We start from the raw sequence: 15,029 nt of genomic DNA, 5'->3' as shown, positions 1-15,029 counted from the left end.
CCGATGGCTCCTGTCCTGGGGTTCCACCCTGGAGCAGCTCTCTCTCTGTAGAAGTCCCAGCCCTGGAATGTGCTAGGCTCAAAAGCTAGAATGGGGGTTCATGGAGCTTCCCACTCACCCCGATGGCAGAATTGGACAGACAGGCAATAAGAAGATTGGGTAGGGAATCCACAGGGAAGGGTGGCCAGTCACAAGTACAACACAAAGTCCTGAGACAGGGTGGATGCAGGTCACAAGGTAGTGGGAACTCCAGCTTCTGGCCAAGGCCTAACTCTTAGCACCATTAGCCCTGGTCAGTGGGGAACCCTGGACAGCCTGACACCAACTATGGAGGTCCTCAGGCCCTGCATATATCTAGTTTCCATTGGGTCACAACTATGTAACCCAGGCTAGACCTTTTATGTCTGTGGTATTCAGAGAGCACGGTCTGATAGAAGTCATCTGAGCCAACCCAGCCCCAGGAGGTCAATCCTGTGTTCCTAGAGATTTCTGACAACAGAAGGTAATTGCAATGGGGGACTTAATCCCTCACTCTGCTAGGATCAGACCCACACAGTTGGCCTTGGATCTGCCTGCCAGGCCCAGACCCCCAACACTGTTTGCCTAGCCACCAGGGGGAAAAGGGTTAATGTCAATTACTTAACTCTTCCAGAAGGGCCCCCTTCCTGGATTCAAACAAGAGGGGAAGAAGCAGACAAGGTCAAAGTGCTGTTCCTGCTGTTTCTGCTCAGTGCCTGGCACTGTACTCCCTAGGGCTGTGCTCCCCATGTCTGCAGCTCAGGACTCCAGGACAGTTTTTCCAGATGCCAACTCCCCCACTCCTCCAAATGGCTGCAAATTTCACCTTCTGCTGGGACATCTTACAGGTGCCAGTTCTTAAGGTCAGCACCTAAGAACCCTCCTGCAGGCAGCTTAGGGGAGACGAGAGCATGAACATGCCCCCCATCAACACAAATCATGAATCCCTGCATTTGGGGAAGTCTCAGGGGTCAGTCAGCACATCCAAAGTGCGACAGATAAACCTTGCACGGGGGAAACATCTTTGTGATCATGGTGTCTCCCCTGCCAGGTAATGCCAGCGTGTGTCTTTCAACAGGAACAGTCACAGAGAAAGGCATTGTTCAGCTTAGGGCAGGGTCACATGGTTTCTCAGAGCCTGACAACTATTTTTTCCTACCAGAAAAGAATCCCCTGTAAAGCCAGAAAATGGTGGTGTACACCTTTAATCCCAGCACTAGGAAGCAGAGACAGGTGGACCTCTGTGAGTTCAAGGGCAGCCTGGTCTACAGAGCGAGTTCCCAGACAGCTAGGGCTTTTACACAGAGAAACCCTGTCTTAAAAAAAGAAAAGAATAAAAAGAAATTCCTGTCTCCCCACCTGTCCTGCTGCTGAAGCCAATGAGACCAGGCTTAGGAGTGGCTGGGTCCCTGAGGCTTCGTGGCAGATAGTGTCCATGGGAGGGACAGAAACCTAGAGAGCTTCGTGAGAGGCCCCAGCACAAGAGCCACTACTGTCTGAGTGGAAACTGCCAGCCCGGGCAGCACAGCTCCCAGGATGACAGGCAGGGCTGTGTTTGTCCCCGGTGCTCAATGGAGAGTGACTCGTGGGTGAGCAGAGTGACGGCCAACTTCAAAGAACCTGTCGAGCATTCTGCCACCACTGCCAGCGGCTGCCCGCCCACCCAGCCTGCGGGAACCGCCCGGCTTGGGAAGGCCCTGTACCTCTCTCACTTTGAGGCCAACACTCAGAGCCCTCGGTTGCATGAGTTCCCAGCACGGTGGACAGATAGGGCTTGGTGTATACGGTTATGAGGAGGCTCAGGAGTAGGGTAGCCAAGGAGGGCTCTCTGGTCACTAATCTGGGCAGTTATGTCTTTAACAAGATTGCCTTCTCAGAGTGTGGTGGGACCGCTGAATTCTACAGCTACCAGCAATCCTCGACCTCACACCTGTGAGTCCGACCGCTCCTATGAGCCAGGCTTGGTTTTGGGCCTGGTACACGGAGCGCACAGCATGTGTGGGAGGGATACTGGTCCAGATAAGCAGCCTTCTGAAATGGAGTCTGCCAATGTCACAGAGGCAGCCAACAAGGTGGAGTGGCGGTTCCCAGCTCTCCATCCAGATCCCAGATGAGCTGTAAGTGCTGCTTTAGGCTTTCAAAGCTGAGGCAAAGGTAAAAACCACCCAAGCATCCTAGGCCTCCAGACCAGCCCTGGCCTCTTCCCATTCCGGCTAGAACTAGGCAGCTGTAAAGGCATGGCCATCTCCTTACCTGCCTCAGCATGGTGGGTAGGGCCATCAGGGAAGCCTAAGGTATGGGTACAGATGTCCTTCTAACACCATAGAACAGATTGTAACATCCGAGGTCCAGGCTGGAGAAACCCCCAAAACAGACTTGTTGTCTGTTCAGAGTCAAGAGCATGAACCCCCAGTCAGGCCTGAGGATACAGCTTTGAGAGTGCATGTCAGAGGCCTGCAGCACATGAAGTCTGAGGAAGTTCTCACTTAAATGGTCCTAGTGAGTTCACGAGCTACTCCTGGTCTGATTCCATTTCATAGGGGAGGTGCTGAAGCCTAAAAACACAAACTGGACAAGGCCTGGAAGGAACACGGCTCTGTGTTGGTTCTTGTGACAAGCTCTGTGTCCTTCATGCCCAGGTTCTGCTCCGAGAGCCCCAGGAAAGGAGCCTGAGCTGGCTCAGCCCTGGGTCATGAGGGAGACTAGCCCTGGTCATAGCATGAGTACCACCAACCTGGCAGATTCCAAGCCTAGGACCACACCCCCTTTTGCAGGCTCGAACAGGCAGACACCCTGCACCCAACTCAGTCACCTAAAGCAGGCATGTCTGGTCGTGGGCCACTCCACTGTGCCCAGTGGGTACGCAGTAACATGAGTCATAGGGAAGCAGGCGGCAGTTCTCGGAATCCGAGTTTGGCCATAGGGCATGGGAGTGTATGGCACAGGGTGTCTGTTAGCCCTTAAGGCCTACTGACCTCCCAGGCGACTGCCCCAAGTGATCAAGCCAACACTTCCTGGAGGCAGCTAGCAAAAATCACTCAGGTATGCTTGGAACCCTCCATGGCCTGCTCATGTGGACTAAGGAGTTGTCTCTGGATCCTGGGACCAGTAATTGCAGCATGGAACAACAGAGAGTCCAAACATTTGGTGCTGGGGCCTCAGAAGTCCGAGTGTAGGGAAGAAGAAAAAGGTAGTGCCCATGATGCCTGTCATGCTGAAGCCAGCTGGCTTTCTGTTTCATTCCTTTTGTCCCTGGAGTTTGTGGGTGGGGTGGGGGTGGGGTTGGCAAGATGGTTCAGTGGTTAAGAGGACTGACTGCTCTTCCAGAGGACTCAGGTTCAATTCCCAACACCCACATAGTGGCTCACACCTGTCTGTAACTCCAGTTCCAAGGGATCTGATACCCTCACACAGACATATGGGCCACCTCCAGGCCTTGAACACCCAGACAGCACCACTGGAGGGCTCAGAGGCCCACTGGGGCCCTTTACTCTCAGAGAAGGTCTCTTGGATTTGAAGAGCGCTTTTTCTGGCTCTCCAGACTCCTCCACGCTTTTACCACACCTGGTATACACAGGGCACTTAGGTCAATGACCCTCCCTGACCTGCCTGACCCTACCTAACAGTTACACCCCAGCCCAGAGAGCCCTTTGCTTTCCTGGCCTTAAGTTCCCCATCTCTTCTGCCCAAGCTGACCACTTCCCCTGCCAAGCAAGGTTAGAAAAGAGCCATACATATCTGTGCCCAGGGGGATACCAAGGACATGAGCCAGCCGGACGATGTCGGGAGGGCAAGGCTGGCAGACTCTGACCCCCGGTCCCCTCACAATGGAGCTTTGAGGACAGAGCCACACTGGCCAGTCCTTGTAGACACAGGTGTTCTGTCCACAAGACCAATGCAGGCAGGAACCTGGAAACCCGCCCTTTGCCCCAGGCCTCTCTAGGCGTGGCCTAGCCCAACCTCAACCACGAGCAGAAATGGCCTATTGTCCCTAAGTGACCAGGACACACAGAGGACGCATTCCCAGTAGCCGACTGTCAGCTACGCACCACGAACAGACTGTGGGCACTCATAACCACCCTTGGGTAGACAGTGGTTCCCGAGCCTGGTACAGATGTAATAGAGGTTCAGCAGCCTGACGAATATCATGTAGCTGGATTTGAACCCAGGACCTCAGTCTGAGTTTATGTTCTTCCTTCTGCCCCTCTATGACTAAAGCAGGTCATTTTGGCTCTCTGGAGCCCCTGTGCTTCCAATCTGTGGGCCTACATGTGTGCATGCCTCATGGGGGCAAAGATGCTGGGGGCTGACTCAGCACCCCACTTCCTCTGTCCACGTGAAAAGGGAGGGCCAAGGCGGTTCTGGAGTCTGCCTTCCTTCCCTGTCTCTCTCAGCCAGCCTTCTGAGCAGGCTTCTATAACTCTGAAGGGGACACCTCCAAAAGGCATTCCCCCTTTGTACTCCCCTCCTGCTGGGCGGCTTTGCTCATCTGTTCTTTCAGTTTATCCCCTCTGCTAGAGTCTGTCTCCATCCAGAGCCCAGAGCCGGGCCCCAGAGAACCAGAAGGGGGCCCAGGGAGGAGGTGGGCAGACCTGTGGCTCTCACCTCCTTAGGGCCACTCTGGGGACCCAGGAGAGGAGAGCTGGATATGGGGCCCTGGAGTTGGCTTCTCCTCCAGAGCACAGCCCAGCTCCTCCTCTGGTCCAAAGGGACCAAAGTCAGTGAGGGCAGGCACTCACCTGGGTCACACAGAGTTGGCACAGGCCTGACCTGAACCCATGTCCCTGCTCCCAGCCCAGGACCTAACCCCTGGACCCATTCTGTTGTGAAACAATTCTTTTCATTTTACCATTGACTCAGCAGGTGACATCTCGAGAGCCCCTTCAAATGGTCCCACCCACACAGTGCCCGGGCCAGGGTGGCATCTCAGGAGTGCTTACTGGGGCCATCTGTCTAGGAGGCACAGCACCACCAGGGTCAAGGAATGAACAAACAGATGAGCAGAGAGGGACCAGCTCAGGGTCACAAGAGCGGGCAGAGGGAACGGGCTCCCACAGGGCTCTCTACCTAGTAACAGCCAAGGCCCAGAGTCGCAGAAAGGGTTAACTGCAGGATGGAGGTGAAGACCCACATGTCCGCTAACCTACAACTCTCAAAGACTCTGTCCCTCAAGATCTGCAAATTCCCCACACCCAGTCACTCATGCGTCAGTCGGTGTGAATCAGTTCTAACAGGTAGCTTTTCTCTCAAACTTCCAGGAGCCTCTGAAGGAAGGAAAGTTTGAATTACCGGGACGGAATGGAAGACAATTCACCTTCTGAGTCTTTGGAGTCCCTCCAGATGGACCCTGTAGTGGGTGCCAGAGCAGCCGAGGGACACAGGACACACGCGAAACACTACTTCAACTCCTGGACTGTCAGCCCAGACCTAAGCCCAGGACGCCGCCGCCCCGCCCTATGAACCCCACTCCCAACCAACGGCGAGACACAGGTTCAAAGGACCCTGGCAGGTCTCTGAGACTCGACTGTGCCGCACATGTCCACGTCCCGTCCCGAGACCCACGCAGTGCCTTACCTGCCGGTTCCCAGCCCACAGACCCTGCGTCCGGGAGGCGGATCCCTGCTCTGTTGCCCAACTTTGCGGCGAGCTGGGCCAGGAGCCCCGCGCTCCGTGGCAAGCCCCGCCTCCGAGTTGGTCCCGCCTCCCAGGTTCAAGTCCCGCCCTCGCCCTACCAGTCCGCCCCACCCCTGGATTAGCTTCACTTGTTACTTCCCCTATTCTGGCAATGTGCCATAGTGCGGGCTAAACATTCTCATTGGTTGGAGACTGGTTGGTGGACTAAGATGCAGGGTTTGTAACCAGCAAATGATACTAGATCTAGGCAGATGAACATTTGCGCCCTCTCTCTCTCTCTCTCTCTCTCTCTCTCTCTCTCTCTCTCTCTCTCTCTCTCTCTCTCTCTCTCTCTCTCTCTCTCTCTCTCACCTTCTGTCTGGTGGCCTCCTTGGAGGAAATGTCTGTTTCTTTCTGGGGGAGCAGCATCTGTTTGCTGGCTGCACCCCTGAAGGGTGGATCTGACTCAAATATAGGAACTAGGTAAGGACATCTGGTCACCTGGTCACTAATCCCTCAGAGTCAAGGAGGGCTTGCTGGGAACCCTCTGGGGTCTTACTAGGGACTTTTCAGCCACATCCAAAGGTAATATTGCCTCTAGGATAAGCTCTGGAGTCTCATGGCCGGTGCTGGATTCCAGTGCTGAAGCCAAGGACACAAGATCCCCTGCGCAAAGCCACCAAGGGCTAAGACACTAAGCCCACTTGTAGCCCTGGAAGACCCATTTAAGGGGCAAGGACCTGGAGAGGGATAACCTTGGAGGAGATGGCTTCCTGAGGAAGCCTGGGGCCAGGCAGGGGCGTGAGCCTGGAGTGGAGCCAGTCTAGCAGAACCTTAGAAAAGTGTCACCTTCCAAGAAGAAGGCTCACTGCTTGTGGTTCAGTCTCCATGGGGACCGACTCCAGGTCCTAGATTCAGGAAGCTATGGACCAAGGAAGGACAGGCTCTGGTTGGGGGCCAAAGGGAGCTATGGGGGGTTGGGCAGCTGCAGAGACAAGGGCTCATCTGAAGGCTCCAGGCCAGGCTGAGGCTGGAGGGACTGAGTATGAGTCATTCATGCTGAGCTACTAGGGGGACTCAGGGACAGCCAGACTGAGGGGGGACGTTTGTAGCTGCACAAGTGTGGGTTGCATCTCTGTCCACCTGTTCAGGGCTGCCCAGGTCCAAAGGGCCCATGCTCAGCTCCTCCATTTAGTTCTTCAATGTGAGGCATCCTTGCAGGCAGAGAGGTTAACTGGGCGTAGGGGGGAGTGGCACAGGCCAGAAAATTAGATGGCCAAGCATTGAGACCAAATGTAGAGAGGCTGGCGTCCACTAGGAAAATACCAGACAACCTGGAGCTTGGGAACGGAGGCTGGAAAGGACATGGGAGAAGCTTCAGCCAACAGGGCATGGAGTTCTCCACTGCTGAAGGGATGGGGCCCGTCTGCCAGATAAATGCACGTGAGAGAGCGGCATGGAGTGTGCCCAGAATCCCTCAGAGTTGCCACACACTCATTACTCCTGTCTCTGGCCCTAGGGCCGACACCACCTGCCCACAACTTAGCTCTTACAGATCCTATGGTAGGGAGACTGGTGTTGACTGGCAGACATGCCCAGTCTCTGGGGTACCCGCCATGTCCCCATCTCTGGCTGCCCAGGTATCACTTCTGTGTAGCTGAAGTTGTCTGTGGCCCCTCTGTCCTGGGCTGCTTCACCTTCTCCTGTGGAGAGAGGGCCACAGGCTGAGCACTAAGCTGTTTGGCCCTGAGTTCTGGGCTTGCAACCCCACCTCTCTCCACTGCCGCCCGTCTCACGCAGTTTCCTTACTCCTGAGACTTGGCTTGGGGTCGGACAGAGATAGACTCATCCATCCCTGGTGTCAAGTTCAGTTAATCAGATGCAGGTCCAGAAAGGGCCCTGGTTGACCCTGAAGTGATTCAAAGCAAATCCTGACCCTTATGGATAACAGAAAATGGGCGCCGATGTCACTGGGTCTCAGAACAGCTCTTGTCCCCAAAGCTGAAGGAGGCATAGAAGGAGAAGGAGAAGAAAGCCAGACGTTGGTGCCACCTGCAGGAACCTGACTGAAGGCAGAGGCCAGCCAGGCTTCCAGATGCCAGTTCAGAGAAGACAGACCAGGTGCCTAGAGAATGCCATCCATGGAAATGTATCCCAGGTGAGGCCTGAGAAGCTCCTTACTGGAGCTGAAAAACGGGAAGACCAGCAGGGCGGACCCCATGCTTCGGATGAGCAGAGGGCACCAGAGGCCGTCTTAGGAGCTCTCCTTGTGTCCCTTATCCCCAAACCTCTTTCCCCAGCCAGGCCTTTCCCCCTTTACAAAGCTCAAGGGTCCCTTTTGTTCCCTAGCCTCACTCCCCACATCCTGTCTGTACTTCTGTCTATCTGGAGGTCCCGAGGGCTTGCGTCCAGCACACCGCCCTTGCTAACCTCAGTTTACGCCTTCCTCTCTCTGTCCCGCTCCTCCCTAGGGAAATCTGTTATGATCCCTCATCAGAATTTCCCATAGCCTGTCATCTCCCCGGAGCAGAGAACTTGTCCTTAGGTGAGTGCAAGCTTCCCAGACACACTGGCCCTCCCGGGAGCCTTTGCTCCCTGCTCCTGCTCTGAGTGGAGTTCTCCCAGGCACACTCCCCTCTCAGAGCCTTTGATCCTGCTCTTTCCTCCTGGCTCACTCTTCTCCTGCTTCCTGCCTTCACTCCCCCCAGTTCCCAGCTTCACCATGTCTTTGTTAGAACGTTCTTGCCAGGTGATGGTGGCACTCGCCTTCAATCCCAGCATTCAGGAGGCAAGGGCAGGTGGATCAGCTGCCAGCCTGGTCTGCAAAAGCTAGTTCTAGGACAGCCTCCAAAGCCACAGAGAGACCCTGTCTCAAAACAACAACAACAACAACAACAACAAAAATTAAAATAAAAGAAAGTTCTTTCCTTGGGCTAGAGCAGTGGTTCTCAACCTTCCTAAGGCTGCAACCCTTTAATACAGTTCCTCATGTGGTGGTGACCCCCAAACATAAAATTATTTTTGCTGCTACTTCATAGCTGTAATTTTGCTACTGTTATGATCATAATGTGTGTTTTCCAGTGGTCTTAGGTGACCCAAAAGGGGTTGAGACACAGAGGTTGAGGACCACTGGGCTAGAAAACTATCTCGGTGAGTAAAGACACTTACTGTGCAAGTTTGGCAACTTTAGTTTGCTCTCTAGACCCCATTCGAAGGTGGAAGGAGAGAGCCAATTCCACAGTCCCCCATGTATGCCCGTGTGCACACTGAAGCATGTGTCCTCCCCCAGCACACACACACAGTCATTAATTATTTTTCTTTTTTCTTTTTCGAGACAGGGTTTCTCTGTATTGCTTTGGAGGTTTCCTGGAACTCTCTCTGTAGACCAGACTGGCCTTGAACTCACGGAGATCCTCCTGCCTCTGCCTCCCAAGTGATGGGATTAAAGGCATGGGCCACCAACACCCAGCCAATAATAAATAATTAAAAGAAAGTTCTCACCTTACTTCTCTCTCTGTGTGTATTTGAGTGTGTACGTGTGCATGTGGACACATGCATGTTTAGAGAGGTCACAGGTCAATGTCAAGTGCCTTCCTCAGAAATTTGTCATATTTTATGAGACAGGGTCTCTCAGTAAATGTATAGCTCACTAATTCGGTTAGTCTGGTAGCCAGAAAATTCCAGGGATCCCCTGTGTCAGCCTGGTCCCCAAAGTTGGGGTTGTAGGTATATCCCATTGCACACAGCACACGGGTGCTGAAGATTTGAACCTAAGTCCGCATGCTTGTATGGCTAGCACTTCATGGACTGGCCCATCTCCCTAGCCCCCCTTGATTCTTCCAAAATTTGTCCACCTTCCTCAAGCCCCTTTCTCCTCCCTTGTCCTTAGAACCCCAACATCTGACACAGTCAAGGTTCCCTTTCGAGTGTCATTTTACTAGGGTGAGACCTTGCTTGCCTCGGTCGCTGCTGCGTCCCCAGGAGCATTACCACTTTCTAAGTCAACGGAAAGGGCCTGCTTGGCCAATCAGGTTCCCATGTCTGAGAAGGAAACATTAGCCCCGCCCTCTTGTTTTTATTGCCAGAAATGGCACTGTGATTTTAGCAAGTGCCTCACAGTAAGCCTGCCTCCCCTTGGCAGGCCTGGTTCTGGGTGGGACCAAAGCTAAAGGTTACTGGCCACTCATTTGAGGGACAGAGGAAGGCAGAGTAATCCATAGACCAAAGCATTGATGGTGGGCAGGGAAGGGATTCTAAGGGCCTGGGAGCCCTGGGGAGGGTTCGATTCAGGCTATAAGCTAACTGGGTAGAGGTGTATGAGAGGGAGAGATGGCTTAAACAGACATGCAGACATCTGGCAGACGGTGAGGACAAGGCTGATGCTGGGTCCCTTGCTGGGAGTCTGGCCTAACAGTGTACCTGGCAGGGAAAGCAGGCAGGGTAGGAGCTGCCTTCTTGGGTTCTGAGTCTCTCCTTATCCCAGACCAGATCCTGTGGCTCTCACACTGATCTTGCTCAAGGGAGGCAGGATGCTTTCTCCTTTGCTGATATGAGAAAGCATCAAGGCAGGTTTAGGGGCAGAGGGTGGGCAGTGGAGAGTGGCTGAAGGGACTTGCACGTGTCAGGCTATAGATGGGGTACACGCAGTGCCCTGATACAGGTCTGAGTCGTAGTCTAAGCTATGTTTTTTTCTTTTATTTTTTTAGTAATTTATTTTTATTTTATTTGCATTGGTATTTTTTCCTGTATGTATGTCTGTGTGGGGATGTCAGATCTTGGAGTCACAGACAGCTGTGAGCTACCATGTAGGTGTAGGTGCTGGGAATTGAACCTAGATCCTCTGGAAGAACAGCCAGTGCTCTTAACCACTGAGCCATCTCTCCAGCCCCCAGGCTATGGCTCTTACAGGCTTACTTTGTTCTAGTGTGCCAGCCCTGCATACCACACCCTGTAGGGTAGGGTTCTACCAGTCAGCACAGGGTCCTGCTCACCTGGCCTCAGCCTGTGAGCATCTGGCCAAGCATCTGCTACCTCTTGTGCCCACTCAGATCAGGACTGGATTCTTGGCCAGCCAGAAAGAGCAGACGTGGGCTGATGACATTCGAGGAGGCTTCCTAAGGATAGCAGGACCAAGCTGGACCAGACCTGAGAGGGCTTTCTTGTTGAAGATGCAGTATTGGACAGAGGGAGGATGGGGCTAGAACACAGCCAGGTCGAAGAGCCGGAGACTTCTTTCCTTCCATGGACCTGCTCATGCCTGCCTGGCTTTGGGTGATCAAGCCCAGCTTGGCTCTGACTTTGCCCTCTGAAAAGTTTATTTCGATCAGCATTCAATCCAGACCACGTCAAACCAATCTTAGTAGAAAATTCTATTTAAAAACACAAAACCCGTGGGTGGCAGACCCTGGCCTCATACGTACTGATATTTCTATTTTTAAACCCAAACGTGCTCTCAGCCCCCAGAGCCTGATTTGGAACTTGAAAGCAGCCTGTTCTATTCTGGGTCCCACTTCCTGCCCTGGTGGTGTGCTGGAGGTGGTGTTTGTACACACAGACTCAGCTCTGCCCTCGGCCCTCCCCAGCTCCGAATCTCCCGTCCCCAGCTCTGAATCTCCCGTCTCCCCCTGCCCTCTTTTATCCACATGACCTCCAGGAAAATAAATGAAGGGGTCTGGAAGGGGAAGACCACAGGCTTGGTTAGGGAAGTTGTGGCTTTCAACACTGTGTGGTTCCCCATTATCCCCAGAAAGTCTGGTCAGTCACCTAAGACTGTGTCAGGAGGGGTAAGTCAGCCTTCTCCAGCATCACTGCGCACTGGGACATGGGTGAAAAGTCCTACAGGACCAGAGGTAGAAGGAAGGGGGAATAGACTGGCTCCTGTCTCTCCCCGGTCCTGCCTCCCAGGCCCCGCCAAGGTAGGGCTGTCTATTAGAAGTGAGTACGGGGCTCGCCCACAAAGTTCCAGAACTACCTGCCCCTTCAAACCTGGCAAGGGTTTTGGATGGGTCCCGCCTAGCCTGGGTTGCTAGGGGACCATTCCTTTTCATTGTCTGTTCTCCTATCCTTAGGCCTTGGTCTCCTGTCCACCACTCAAGGAAAAGTGGCAGCTGTGACAAGTAGCCAGACTCAGGCTCTGCCTCGGAGTCAGCCTGAAAAGGGCCCTTAGGTTCAGGCTCTGCCTTGACATTTGCCTGAAAAGGGCCCCCTGCCCCAGGCTGTGGCTTTCCCATCCCGAAAGAAAGCTCCCATATCTCACATTGAAGGTGGCGCTGAACCTGTCCTGTCCTGTGACAGGGAGTTCCCAGGTGAGAGAGAAGGAGGCTACATGATGCTCCCCTCCAGTGTCATAAGCTTAAACTACTGAAATCTATTTTTCTTATTTTATCATCTTAAGAGGTGGCCACCGTGACTTGGGGACATCCTCTGCAGATGCATGAACATGAATGGAACCAGATCTGATGGTATAATCACAATGCCTAGGGTGCTGAGGCAGGAGGATTGCCACAAGTTTGAGGCCAGTCTGGGCTACATAGTGAGTTCCAGAACAGTCTGAGCCAGGATTCCAGAAAGCCCCATTGTTAAGGCTCACAAAACACAGTGATTGCTCTCCTTCCCCTTCTCCAGAAACCACAGTTCCGCTCTGCCCCCCTTTTTTTGGTTGCACTTCCTTATTCCCAAAGGACACTCTTGTTGCACTTCCTGCCCCCAACATCACTGTATCAGCACTTGACCGTCGGTCGATACTGAGTAGACTGCCCTTCACGCAGAGCCTCGAAGCAGTCAGGTTCCTCTCCTCAGCTTGCCTCTCCTGGAGCTAATAAATGTTATCATTTAGTTCTGTTCACCTTTTTGAAATAAATTTAAATCCTCCCCAATGCCCAAATCTCCCCCCAAAGTGTTCCCATATATTAGGCATTCCATCAGCCCCCAACCGACTCTGCTAAGTTTGGCCTGGCCTCCGCCTTCCTTCACCAGTGTCCTGTCACTCTCTTTGTTTCTGAGGAGTCCCTCCCCCTGCTGTGGAGTTCCCTCTTGCTCTTTCTCGATTTCCCCCGTCTTTTTGGAGAAGCACACCCTCATGTGGCTTCTGAGGAAGGAGTACATTTTCTGAGGTTCACCCTGTCACTGAGGACTGGAGCTTTGGCTGAGTCCAGTGTCTCTGATCTCTGTGCATTGCTGATCGTTCTAACCCTGGTCCCTTCTCTCTGCACACTTGTAAGGTCTCCCACTCGAGATTCTGAGAGTCCTGTAGACATTCTTGAAGCACGCATCTATTTCCCTTCTTGTATCCGAACATTCAGTCCATTCTTTTAACCTGTATCTTAGCTTGCCTTCTATTTCTATGATTACACACCATGAGCAAAAGCGACCTGGAGAGGAGATAGTTTATTTCATCTTACAGTTTCCAGTCCATCATGAAAGGAAGCCAGAGCAGGAACTCAAGACAGGAACCTGGAGACAAGAACTGAAGAGGCAATGGGGGAACTCTGCCTACTGCCTGTTCCCATGCTTGCTCAGCCTGCTTTCTTACATAAGGCAGAACCAGCCCAGGGGGGGCCCTGCCCACAGTGGGCTGGACCCTAGCGCATCAGTCATCAATCAAGAAATTGTCCCCAGGCTAATCGATGAAGCCGGTTTCTCAATGGAGGTTCCTTCCCTCTTCCCAGATTGCTCCAGCTTGTGTCAAATTAACCCAAAGAAAAGAAAGCAAGAGAAAAGAAACCGGCTACAACCTGGAAACTCGATTTTCTTCCCTCCTCTCTTTTTAGGTCTTTTATTTAATGATAGAACTCCTAGACTCATTTCTTTCTCTCTCACACACCTATTTTACTTCAGTGTTTAGCTTTACTATAAGACTCCCTTTATCCTGGGCTGGTATCGGGAGATAAAGGTTTTTGTGTCAAACCTGACAAGCCCAGGACCTATGTGGAGGAAGGAGAGAATCAGCCCCTGCAAGTTGTCCTCTGATCTCCAAGTGCATGTCCCTCCCCACACTCTCTCAATAATTAATTCATTAAAAATTTCTCTAACCTTATCTTCTGGCTCATGTGTGTGAGTGTATGTGAGTGTGTGTATGTATGTGAGCATGTGCGTGCGTGTGTGTGTGTGTGTGTGTGTGTGTGTGTGTGTGTGTGTGTGTGTGTGTGTTCCTCCCCGAGCTACCAAGGATGGTGCTACAGCTGGGGACCCAGGGGCAACACCTGTCCTGTCCCCATGTACAATACAGGTCCTTATCTGAGTAGGGGAGTAAGGCTGCATGTAGGGAGATGAACCTGGGAAATAGTCCACACTGCTAGTCACAACAGAAGGGAAAAACCACTCCCAAACAGGAACTGAATTTTCAGACTATGTCATATTCAATGCAACCTGGGAAAAGGAGAATAAATCTGCTGTCTCCAAGCCTTTTCTTAGCATATTTTATGCAGAACCAGAACAAAGGCAATCTGGAGTTCAATGTTGTTCCTCTGGGCAGGGGGCCTTTGTCTCTGTTTTTCTTTGTTACTATACAGCATTAAAGAAGAGTTTATGTCCATCAACCCCGCTGAGTTTCACATTTCTCTCTTTTGGATGACCTCTAGATTGACGATTAACTCAGAACAAACTAACTGTTAGCAGTGCATTTGTGCTGAACTGTTCACGATGTGTACACCCACTTGTAAAACCCAAGTATGTTCTCACACTGCCTACACTTCCACCCACAAGACTGAAATAAGCCTCCCCTTAATGCTCAGGAGCCCATCCAGGAGAAGAGCCTGGGTCTCTACCTCTGAGACTGTTGAGTGATTACATGGAGCCCCCTGAGATAACAGCAGCCACAACTTACCCCAGAAACAACCAGGCACTGGGATGCACAGGGATCTATCTGCTGACAGCAGAGTTGATGCCTGAGGCTCTGGTCCTGAAGCCTTTGTAGCCACACTGCCCCCTTGTGGACACTTACGTGGAAGGCCCCTTGCACCTGTGAAGGCTAAGGTCTGGCGGCCTACCACGTGTGTGTTGGTGGGAATGTTAGAGCAGTGTGTGTGCATATGAGTGTTGGTGTGTGTTGGCATCAGTTAGACCAGTCGCCAACCTTACTGGCCAAAAACCCTTGTATGAGCCTGGCCCTGGGAGGCCTTTGTTCCCTACACAGCCTCCTTCTGGGCACAGCTGACTTTTGAGGTCACAAGGACAGGGCTGAAGTCCCAGCTTTTAATATGAAGCAGGGGAGAATTAGGAAAACTTGCAGATCCCAAAGGAACCTATGTGAGAGTCAGAGGAAGAGACCTCTGAGGATTCAGACTGACAACTGCCCATCAGCAGCTGTCCATTAAGCTAGAGTCCGGTGAATGGCCTGTCCACCTGTTCCCCTGGGATCACCAGAAACCCACGACCCACCAGGATCTGGAATGAAATGC

At 52.6% G+C, this 15,029-nt stretch overlaps 1 protein-coding gene and 1 pseudogene across 1 annotated transcript in view; both read right to left on the bottom strand.

The window, feature by feature from the left end:
* The window catches only part of Sh3bp2 (SH3 domain binding protein 2), a 35,876-nt gene extending 30,181 nt beyond the window's left edge, over positions 1-5,695 (bottom strand). The window contains exon 1 of the mRNA XM_040746923.1: positions 5,593-5,695. The gene's annotated coding sequence lies outside the window, so the exon portion shown is untranslated. The remainder of the gene's footprint in view (positions 1-5,592) is intronic.
* On the bottom strand, positions 921-1,074 carry LOC121141048 (annotated as a pseudogene).
* Positions 5,696-15,029: the final 9,334 nt, after the last annotated feature.

The sequence above is a fragment of the Mesocricetus auratus genome, unplaced genomic scaffold, assembly GCF_017639785.1.
Source record: "Mesocricetus auratus isolate SY011 unplaced genomic scaffold, BCM_Maur_2.0 Super-Scaffold_100006, whole genome shotgun sequence".
NCBI lineage: Eukaryota > Metazoa > Chordata > Mammalia > Rodentia > Cricetidae > Mesocricetus > Mesocricetus auratus.
The sequence above is the reverse complement of the archived record's forward strand: the minus strand, read 5'-3'. Positions and strand labels throughout refer to the sequence as shown.